Below are 12,323 nucleotides of genomic sequence, written 5' to 3'. Positions count from 1 at the left end.
TCCAACCTTGAACTTTCCAGCCATCAAAATTGTGAGCCAAATAAACCAGGAATACGGATTCTCAGGTATTCCTCTTATTTATTTAGAGACAGTCTTACTCTGTAGCTCAGCTCCCTGCCACCATCCTGGGTTTAAGCTATTCTTTCCTGCCTCAGCCTCCCAAGTAGCTCAAGTACTTGGGATTACAGGCGTGCACTACCACACCCAGCTAATTTTTGTATTTTTAGTAGAGACAGTTTTCCTGTGTTGCTCAGGCTGATCTGGAACTCTTGGGCTCAAGTGATGGGCCCACCTTAGCCTCTCAAAGTGCTGGGATTACAGGCATGAGCCACCACGCCCGGCCAGGTAATCCTCTTTACAATCAAAAACAGGCTAAGATAACCTTTTAGGAAAAATAAAAATTGAGCATATGTTTTTTTCAAAAGGATATATATTTTTCAGTATTTGTTTTCATGCAGAAGAATTGTTTTCTTTTTATAATATATCTTTTGAATGTTTCTGAATTGATCAGAACTTTTTCTCAAATTCACTGCCACAGTAAATATGTAGGCATTTGTTATATGTTATGCATTTTATATTTAGTTGTAACTTCCTTCTAGATATTTAATTTCAATGCTAATATACTTGTTAGCTGACTTAATTCTGTCTTTAAAAATCTTTGGAATATAAACAAATAAATAAGAAAGGAGCAAAATATCAAGTAATCCTCACGTTGCAAACAGATTGAATATGAAAAGTATATCTGTTAGTTATTCACTTAGAGCATAATACAAATACATATGCTCTTTTTTCAGTAAAGTTAAAAATTTTTATCAGCTACCAATAGCAAAATTATGAAGAGCCAATTGAAAAAGTTAATGCCAACGCTAATAAATGATAAAAATATTTTGATTATATTAGTTATTCAAAAATACAAGTTAATAATAATTTAACTTATACCAGCAAATATGTATGTCTATGTCTGCATATATATAATGAAAATTGGGGAATTAGCTTTTACTACCACATATTAAAGAAAACAAAGTATATCCAGATGATACCATCAAAAGCATTATTTTGAAAAATGTTAAAGCACTTAGAAAATACACATACTTTCTAAATACACATATTAGAATATTGAGTGGAAATTGAAGAATACAAAATTATTTTCTGTGACAAAGTCTTTGTTCCTGATTATGTAATATACACATGCATGCAGAAAGATAAAAATAATGTTTGCCATTTAATGAGCGCTTACTTTGTGTCAGACACTGAGCTGAGGATCTTATCAGGATTATTTCAGTAAATCCTTGTAAGAATCCTTTGAGGTAAGTGCCAATATTATCTACATTTGACAGATGAGATGAATTTTAGAGAGATTAAGTTTACAAGCCTAGTTATTGTGGAATCTAGGATATGAACCAAAGAAATGAGACTCCAGAACCTGTGCTTTTAATTACTGTCCCGACTTGGATGTCAACTGAGGTTACTCTTTATGATAAAAATATAATTAGTTAGAGATTAAAGTAAGAATCCTGCTTCTAAAGGTAAAGCCCATGCTGTCCCAAATGTTATGCAAATTCCTAGGGGTTTATATTATCATTTTCTTTTGATTCATGGTGGTGATATTCATTATAGCATCATAAACTGTGTATAGGTGAAACCTCTGTTGTTCAGTTGTTGGCTATCCTGGATCTGTAAAATTATTGCTTGCCCCATTTTCCCTTAGGCTAGAGCTTCCTTATCTTGTGATTTTTTTTCTCTCTTCTCACTCTCGTCTCTTCTTTTCTTTTCTCTACCTTATTCTGACTCACTGTTCATTTCTTAAACAGATTAATTTGTTTTCTTCCAAGCATGTTGTCTGAGAGGAATCTTTCAAGACATTTTGCTGGGTGCAAAAATAATTGTGGTTTTTGTCATTACATTTAATGGCAAAAACCGCAATTATTTTTGCACCAACCTGATACTTGCCTGCTACATAAAATGAACAGGATAATCTAAACAGAATTTATATATATATATAGAGAGAGAGCAGTATACATTTGGGAAAATTTTTGATCTCACTAAGAATTAATGAAAAAATATATAGTCACAATACCATGTTTACCTCAACAATTGGAAAAGCTTTAAAAGATATATTATTTAATACTGAAAAAGGTGTTTTGGCAGGAGTACTCACTGGTGTGACTTTGCACTGCTATTTCTGGAAAGTAATTTGGCACTATATTAAAAATAATCTCAGTACTAAATTCATACACTTTGGCCCAAGAATTCTATAAATATCTTCTAAATGCAAGACAGAAGACTACAGACATTGTAGGTGTTTCAATAACATATATCAGAGCTAGCTTTAATATGAGAGGTTGAGCACCCATGGTTCTAAGTTACACACTGTCAGGAGGTATTCCACAGCAAAATTGTGTAAGGACCAAAAATTACTGCTATAAATGATGAATTATTTTCAAATTACAGAGTCACCAGCACAAACAAAAGGAAACAGATATTTTCCTCAAATCTCTACCAACACCACCACCATGGAAAATGGTGATTCCATGACTAGATGACATTTAACTCTGGTAGTAGACACATCACTGGTTATCTTTTACTCCCTGAAGTTTGAAATATTTCAATAATCAGAGCCCTGATGAGGTTTGCTTAAATGTTCTTAGTCCATGTTCACCCAGAAATGTTTTATATGATAGATAATCAATGTCAGTTGAATCCAAGTTTCTTTTATCCCTAAAGGAGTCTTCAGATGATCATGTGAATTGGCAGATCTAAATTAATACATAGAAAAAGTGCACAAATTCAAATGGAGATATTGGAGGTTGGATATAAACCTCCAGTATCTCATATGAGTAGGAATAGACCTCAGGTTTATCTGACATGTCTTGTTATAAACATGTATATAGATTGTTTATCATTTGCATTCCTGTGTATCTGGAGCTCTCTAGATCTAGTATCAAAAGTAAACTACCTGGCAAATTCAACCTCCATCACCACCTGCTGGGAACTATTTCAAATTGCATCCAAAGACCCTAGAGGACTGATACTGTTCCTTCTTCTCAGCCACACTCCTTTAGATATTCACTTAGGAATTATAGATAGAGGAGAGGTCGGTGTCACACAACATTTTCAGTAATATTATCGGGAAATTCAGAATTTATTTGTAAATTAATAAATAAGAAACAGGATGAAAGAAAGTTTATACATGAAACTGTGGCATAATTCTACTGAATACTTTGAGGTTTTGTGTTCTTTCTTGTATATTCGAAAAACTAATTACAAAATATTAGTTACTAATGACTTTTCATCAGTGAATATTTATCTACTGGTACACAAAATGCAGAGATGTTTGTAAGTAGTTTATGGTTTATTTTAAAGATTCCAGGTGTTTAGTTCATCTGCATATAAATATGACACCCACACAAGCATACAAGTTTATTCACCAGAGTAAATGAGGCCCCTCTAGCTATATACTTTGTACTTTCTTCAGCGATCAATTCAGCAAGAACCACATTATTTATTCAGGGTGACATTAAGATGTTCGTTCTTTACAAGAATAAACACATTGATAATGTTTATGCTTCATTTTCTGTGGAACACCTACACTTAAATACAGCAGAGGAGTGCATGACTTTTTTTTGCATTTTTCATTTCAACATGTGATTATAGCTTTCTGTTTGTGGTTAGTCACTTGTGCAAGATTTCCCAATTTAATATTTTAAATATTATACTTCTAGCTTTCCAAACAAGTAAACTCAGCATGATTTCATTATTGCTGCTCTTTGATAGAAGTAGATAGTAAAAAATTAAAAATACAGGAGGGCACCAAATTCTGTTTCTCCAAAGAGAGTTGAAAGGAAAAATAAATACAGAAAGCACTGAACATGAGGAAAGTCACAATAGTCATATAAAACTCTGGATAAAACAAACCTCCTAAAGAAACAGATGGGTCTTTTTACAATGAACTGAGCATTTTTATGGCTCACTGGAGCTCATACTATAAAGTGTCAATGAAGAAGGTTAGGTAAGTCTCTAAACTAAGATTCTGCCTTCGTAAGGGATAGTAAACAACTCCAGGATGTGTCCAAAGGGCTTTTTAGGTCCTGCTACACAAACAACAAATGTAGAAGACAAGGTATAGCTGAGGCAAGATCCATTCTTTTGTAGTTGGTAAAAAAAAAAAAAATGGTTCTTTGGTTTCTGGGCTTAGAACCTTCCTGTTGCCTATTTAGGGTTAACATCATTTGCACGTTTAACTCTTTAGGCTCTTGGCCCCAAAGCTATAGCTGATCATTTAATTCTATATATTTCACTTTCTGATAGAACAGAAGTTATTTCCAGATCCCACAGTAGAGTTTTCTTTATATATATATAAAGGGATATATATATATATATAAAGGGATATATATATATAAAGGGATATATATATATAAAGGGATATATATATATAAAGGGATATATATATATAAAGGGATATATATATATAAAGGGATATATATAAAGGGATATATATATATATATAAAGGGATATATATATATAAAGGGATATATATATATAAAGGGATATATATATATAAAGGGATATATATATATATATCCCTTTAAAACCACTGTACAATTACCAAGTGAAAAATTATAAGTGAATTTTTAAACTAGAGAAAAAGATGAAGTATTACTCAAAAATCTGATAGAGGTCAGTAAAAGTCAAGAGGATGTACAATTTATCTTAGATAAGTTAAAGATAAAGTGATACCACATTTGCTAGTATTGAAACGGAAACATAAGTATATTTCCAAAATATAGCCATAAAAGAAATAATTTAACAACAAATATTTTGTTCTAAATAAAATCATATTAACCAATGTAATCGTACTTTGATTAACTGAAGAAAAAATTCAATTTCATAAATACTAACATTTCAAATAATTATAGAACATATCTGATACAGAATATACAGTTAATTTATTGTTACTTTAGAAAAGAGTGTAAAGAAAAAATAATGGTTATATTCTCAAACTTAAAAATTAGAACTACTTCTTCAGAAGGCATATAGTAGTAATTAATCTCAAAATTAAAAGGAATTGTTCTAACATAAGTTGGTATAGAGAAACTATTTTGAAATTATATTTTAAAATATGTATTTGATTATTGAAAAGGTAAAATTTGCAATTGGAGAAAAAATCAGTGCTATAAGTGGCATACAATGAAAAATCAGCTTGTGCTCCTTTCCCTCCTGGATGCAACCATGATAAAAACCATATGTAAACCAAGATATTTACATAAATAGAGTGTTCTTTGACATATTTTCCCACATATTATAATGTAAAGTAATCTTAAAAAATTAATGTAGTCCTGGCTTATTTTTTCAGATTGGAAAGCACTCCATTGATGGGCATATTACAGTTTATTTTTAATTTTATAGTTTCTAACATTAGTTCTTACACCCATGTTGACACTACTTGTATTTGTGTGTATCTGGATAAATATATGTATAGATTTTTTACCACATTTTGCCAAATCTTTCCTTTGATTGTAAGATATGGCATTATTTTGGTATCATTAAGAAAGAGAAAACAGCATAAGATAAATAGTATATACCATCAATTATTTAATATATCCAATTTTGGCTGAGCGCAGTGGCTCACGCCTGTAATCCCAGCACTTTGGGAGGCCTAGGCGGGTGGATCACGAGCTGAGGAGGTCGAGACCATCCTGGCTAACACAGTGAAACCCCCGTCTCTATTAAAAATACAAAAAATTAGCCAGGCGTGGTGGCGGGCGTCTGTAGTCCCAGGTACTCGGGAGGCTAAGGCAGGAGAATGGTGTGAACCCAGGAGGCAAAACTTACAGTGAGCTGAGATCGTGCCACTGGACTCCAGCCTGAGCAACAGAGTGAAACTCCATCTCAAAAAAAAAAAAAAAAAAGAAAAAAATATCCAATTTTAAAGATGTTAAAATATGTCTCATAGTCAATATAATGTGGTATGGTTATGAGTATCTTAGAATCAATGAAATATGGAGCTAAAAAGTGATATAGCTGTGTCAAATTGCCATATTGCCACCTACAGCACCTCAATAATTTACCACACCATTGACAATGCAAGACAATGCCTGTTTCCCCTTTCCAAAAAAGTGCATGTAAATTTTGAATCTTGGCCTATCTCATACATTAAAAAATAGTATATTTTAATATGTAAAAATGACATTGCTATTTCCTGATCCACAAACTGCTCCAGATTTCCAAAAAAAAAATGAACACTTTGACAAACAATGAAGCTTATTGCACATCTTTTCTGAGGTTGGACAACAGGAGTTTAATATGCTGTGTGATCTGGACCCATTCATTTAATTATTCTAAGTCTCAGTTTTTCTTTCTGTAAACTGAAAATAATAATAGATTTTCATGAATTGTCATAATATTGAGTAAAACTAATGAATGTAGGCTATTTCTGGAACTTAGTGGTACTCTTTGTGTATTAGACATTACTATTATTATCACTGTGTCTCGAATTGGTTACTTCCTGTGGGTTCTTGGTCTCGGTGGGTTCTTGGTCTCGCTGACTTCAAGAATGAAGCCGCGGACCCTCACAGTGAGTGTTAACAGTTCTTAAAGATGGTGTGTCCGGAGTTTGTTCCTTTGGATGTTCAGATGTGTCCGGAGTTTCTTCCTTCCGGTGGGTTCATCGTCTTGCTGAGTTCAGGAGTGAAGCTGCGGACCCTTGCAGTGAGTGTTAAAGCTCTTAAAAGGTGGCATGTCCAGAGTTGTTTGTTCCTTCCAGTGGGTTCGTGGTGTTGCTGACTTCAGGAATGAAGCCGCAGACCCTTGCAGTTGAGTGTTACAGCTCATAAAGGTAGTGTGGACCCAAATAGTGAGCAGCAGCAAGATTTATTGTGAAGAGCGAAAGAATAAAGCTTCCACACTGTGGAAGCGCACCCAAGTGGGTTGCTGCTGCCGGCTCCAGTGGCCAGCTTTTATTCCCTTATTTGGCCCTGCCCACGTCCTGCTGATTGGTCCATTTTACAGAGAGCTGATTGGTCTATTTTACAGAGTGCCGATTGGTCCATTTTACAGAGTGCTGATTGGTGTGTTTACAATCCTTGAGCTAGACACAGAGCGCTGATTGGTTTGTTTTTACAGAGTGATGATTGGTGCGTTTACAGTCCTTTAGCTAGACACAGAGCGCTGATTGGTGCGTTTTTACAGAGTGCTGATTGGTGTATTTACAATCCTCTAGCTAGACAGAAAAGTTCTCCAAGTCCCCATTTGACCCCGGAAGTCCAGCTGGCTTCACCTCTCACTATTACTACTGATACTGCACTTAAGAATGGAGAAATATTTTAATTCTCTTACAACATTTTTTATTCAGAGTGAGCTTTTAAGTAAGTGAGTGCATATACAGTCAACCCTGGAACAGTGGAAGAGTTAGGGGTACTGATGCCTTGTGGAGTTGAAAATCCATGTATACGGCCGGGCACGGTGGTCACGCCTATAATCCCAGTACTTTGGGAGGCTGAGGTGGGCGGATCACTTGAGGACAGGAGTTTGAGACCAGCCTGGCCAACATGGTGAAATCCTGTCTCTACTAAAAAGACAAATAATTAGCCAGGCATGGCAGCACATGCCTGTAATCCCAGCTACTTGGGAGGCTGAGGTAGGAGAATTGCTTGAACTCAGGAGGCAGAGGTTGCAGTGATCTGAGATTGCACCACTGCACTCCAGCCTGGAGGACAAAAAAAAGAAAATCCGTATACCTTATGACTCCCCTACAACTTAATAGCTTACTGTTGACTGGAAGCCTTACTGATAACATAAACAGTTGATTAACACATATTTTGTACCTTATATGTATTAAATACTGTATCCTTACAATAAAATAAGCGAAAGAAAATGTTATTGAGAAAATCATTAGGAAGAGAAAAGAAAATATATTTCCCATTAGGTGGAGGTGGATCGTCATAAAAATCTTCATTCTTGTCTTTACTTTCAGTAGGCTGAGGAGGAGGAGAAAAAGGAATTCATCTTGATGTCTCAGGGGTGGTAAAGGCTGAATAAACTCTGTGTATAAGCCTACCGGCCCAGTTCAAACCTGTTTCGTTCAAGGGTCTACTGTATAATGGGTAAGGGAAAAAGAATAAATCTTTTTGGGATGCCATTTTCACAACAATAAGTATTGTGTTCAATTTACAAGGTGATGTCAGAAGAGGTTATATTAAAAAGAAATAATCACAATGGAGTTTTAAAACTGAGAAATATTTATTTCATTTAATTATAATGGGTCAAAACCAACATAGTTTTTCAGATTTTTCAGGAAATAATGTGTATTTCATTGGGTAAAACAGAAAAAGCCATATTTGTGCTGATGTGTATTACATAAACCAAAATATAAATTATATGCTTGTCTGATTAGAATATTTTCTTTAATTTCTTTAATTTTACTTTTTATTGACAAATAATAATTGTGTATGTTCATGGGGCATTATGTGATGTTTTGATGTTTCCTTACAATGTGTAATGATTAAATAAGACTAAGTCCTTCACCTCACATACTTATTTTTTATGATGCCAATTTTTAAAAATCTATTCTAACAACTTTAAAATAGATAATACACTATTATTTATTATAATCACCATTCTGTAGGATAGATCACTAAAACGTATTTCTTCTATCTAATTGAAACTTTGTACCCTTTGATCAACATGTACCTTTTCCCCACTGACCACCCTCCCCTATCCCCTGGCAATCCCCATTCTACTCTCTGCTTCTATGAGTACAGCTTTTAAAGATTCCACATATAAGTGAGATCATGTGGTATTTGTCTTTCTGTGCCTGGCTTATCTCATTTTGCACAACATCCTCCGGGTTCATCCACGTTGTTGCAAATGACGATATTTTCTCCTTTTTACGGATGAATAATATTTCATTATTTACACAAACATACCTTAGATATATTGTAGTTTGGTTACAAACAGCTATAATAAACTAATATTGCAATAAGGCAAGCCACATAAATTTTTTCTGGTTTCCCTGTGCATACAAAAGTTATGTTTACACTATACTGTAGTTAAGTGCAATAGCATTACTTCTAAAAAGTATATACTTTACTTAGAAAGTACTTTATTGCTAAAATGTTAACAGTCATCTGAGCCCTCAGTCATAAGTTTTTTCTTGTAGAATATCTTGCCTCAAGGTTGATGGCTGCTGACTGATGAAAGTGGTGGTTACTGAACGTTGGGGTAGCTGTGGCAATTTCTTAAAATAAGAATGCAATAAAATTTGCCACATTGATTGACTCTTCCTTTCATGAAAGATTTATCTGTAGCAGATAATGATATTTGATACTACTTTACTCACAGTAGAACTTCTTTCAAAATAGAAATCAATGCTCTCAAACCCTGCTGCTGCTTTATCAACTAAGATTACATAATATTCCAAATCCTTTGTTGTCATTTTAACAGCTTTCACAGCATCTTCACCAGGAGTAGATTCTGTCTCAGGAAACCACCTTCTTTGCTCATTCATAAAAAGCGACTCTTCATTCATTAGTTTTATCATGAGATTGCAGCAATTCAGTCACATTTTCAGGCTCCATTTCAATTCTAGTTCTCTTGCTATTTCCACAACATCTTCAGTTACTTCCTCCACTGAAATCTTAAACCCTTCCTTTCCCTTGGACACTTAGAAGCCATTTTAGGGTTATTAATTGGCCCAGTTTCAAGATTGTTGTGTCTCAGGGAATAGAGAGGCCAGAAGAGAGGGAGAGAGGTGGAGAACAGCCAGTTGAAGGAGCAGTCAGAATACAAGCAGCATTTATTGATAAATTTGCCATCTTATATGGGTGCAGTTCATGGCATCCCCTAAACAATTATAATGTAACATCAACGATCACTGATCACCATAACAGATATAATAATAATGATAAACTTTGAAATGTTGTGAGAATTATCAGCATATGACATAGAGACACAAAATGAGCACATGCTTTTGAAAAATGGCACTTAGACTTGCTCACTGTAGGCGTGACACAAACATTCCATTTAAAAAATAAAAATCTGTGAAGCAAAATAAAGCAAAGTGCAATAAATGAGGAATGCTTATATATACAACATGCTTTTTATTCATTATTTTGATGGTGGGTACCTAGTTTTCCATATTTTAGCAATTGTGAATAATGCTGCAGTGAATGTGGGAATGCAGGTGTCTCTTTGGCATGCTGAATTCAATTATTTGTATATATACCCACATATGGGATTGCTGGATTATATCACAACTCTATTATTATTTTTATGAGAAACCTTTATACTATTCAGAAATGGCTGTATTAAATTTATTTTTCCACCAACAATGCACTAGGATTCTTTGTTCTGCACCACCCTAAGCAATACTTGCTATCTTTTGTCTTTTTGTTAGTAGCCACTCAAACATGTGTGAGGTGACAACTCATTGTGGTTTTCATTTGCATTTCCCTAATACTTAGTGGACATTTGTATGTCTTCTTTTGAGAAGTGCCTGTTTAAGTCCTCTGCACATTTTCTGATGGATTGTTTTCTTGCTATTCAGTTGTTCAAGTTTCTTATATGTTTTGGTTATAAAATCTTTATCAGAATTGTGGCTTGCAAATTTTCTACCAATATATGGGCTGGTCCATTCCTCTATTGATTGTTTCATTTGCTGTATAGAAACTTTTTAGTTTGATGTCATTCCATTTGCTTATATTTGCTTTTGTTGCCTGTGTTTTTGGGGTCATATTCAATAAATCTTTATCAATGTTGAGCACTTTTTCTGTGTTTTTCTAATAGCTTTATAGTTTCAGGTCTTATGTTTAAGACTTTATTACATTTTGAATTATTTTTTATATGTGGTGTTAAATAAGGTTCTAATTTCATTCTTTTGCATGTGGTTATCCAAAATTTTTAGCACAATTTATTAAATAGACTATTTTTTCCCTATTATGTATTCTTGGCTTCTCTTTGTTGAATATCAACTGACCATAACTGTGTATATTAATTTCTAGACTCTCTATTTCATCCCTTTGTTCTATGTGTCTGTTTTTATGCCAGTTTCAAAACAAAGCCATGCTATTTTGATTGTCTTTGGAACAGATTTTGAAGTCAAGTAGTGTTATGCTTCCACTTTTCTCATTTTTGCACAAAATTGCTTTGGCTATTTTTGTGGTTTCATATAAATTTTAGTATTTTCCTATTTGCTTGAAAAAATGATCTAAGAGTTTTGATAGGATTGCATTGGATCTGTAAATCACTTTGGGTAGTATGGAGTTTTTAACAATATTAATTCTTTCAATCCATGAACATGAGGTAACTTTCCATTCATTTGTGTCTTATATAATTTTTTAATCAATGTTTTATAGTTTTCAATATACAGATATTTCATCTAGTGGGTTAAATTTACTGCGACGTATTTTATTGTCTTATACCATTGTTAATGGGATTGATTGCTTAATTTCCTTTACTAAGAGTTTATAATCAGTGTGAACACATACTACCGATTTTTGCTTGTTGATTTTGTAACCTGCAATTAAGCTGAATTCCTGTATCTGTTCTAACAGTTTTTTGGTGAAGTCTAAGATTTTCTATATTTAAGATCATGTCATAAACAAACAGAAATTTCATTTATCTCTTTTTTTTTATTTGGATGTATTTTGTTTTTCTTGTCTACTTGCTCTGGCTAGAACTTTCATTATTATGCTGACTAGAAGTGGTCTTTCTACTTCTAGTCAAGTTGTCCTTGTCTCTGATTTTGGAGGAAAAGCTTTTGACTTTTCCTTATTGAGTATAAAATTAGCTCTGGCCTTTTCATAAATGAACTTTAAGGACTTTATTGTGTTAGAGTACATTTCTTTTATACTTAATTTGTTGAGAGTATTTTTTTGTTATGAAAGGATGTTGAATTATGTCAAATGCTTTTTTTGCACTTATTGAAATAATGATATGGCTTTCATCTTTTATGTTAATGCAGTATAACACATTTATTAATTTGTGTATGTTGAAACAGTCTTGCATCCCAGGAATAAATCCCACTTAATCATGGTGAATCATTGTTTTATTGTGCTGTTAAATTTGGTTTGCTAATATTTTGTTAAGGAATTTTACATCCAAGTTCACTGAGGATATTGACTTGTAATTTTTTTTTTCTTTTAGTGTCCTTGAGTAACTTTTTATCAGGATAATGCTTGTCTTGTAAAATGCATTTAAAAGAATTCCTTCCTCAACTTCTGGGAAGAGTCTGAGAAGATTAATATTAGCTCTTTTTAAATGTTTAATAAAATTTTGTTACAAAGCCATCTGGTCTTCAGCTTTACGTTGATAGGCGATCTTTTTT

General features: G+C 33.5%; 1 long non-coding RNA gene across 8 annotated transcripts in view; it reads left to right on the top strand.

Moving 5' to 3' along the window:
* LOC115934336 (uncharacterized) overlaps nucleotides 1-12,323 on the top strand; it is a 1,028,101-nt gene that overhangs the window by 80,364 nt on the left and 935,414 nt on the right. The window lies entirely within an intron of this gene.

Source organism: Gorilla gorilla, chromosome 3 (genome assembly GCF_029281585.2).
Source record: "Gorilla gorilla gorilla isolate KB3781 chromosome 3, NHGRI_mGorGor1-v2.1_pri, whole genome shotgun sequence".
NCBI classification, from domain to species: domain Eukaryota; kingdom Metazoa; phylum Chordata; class Mammalia; order Primates; family Hominidae; genus Gorilla; species Gorilla gorilla.
This window is presented reverse-complemented; position numbering and strand designations above follow the sequence as displayed.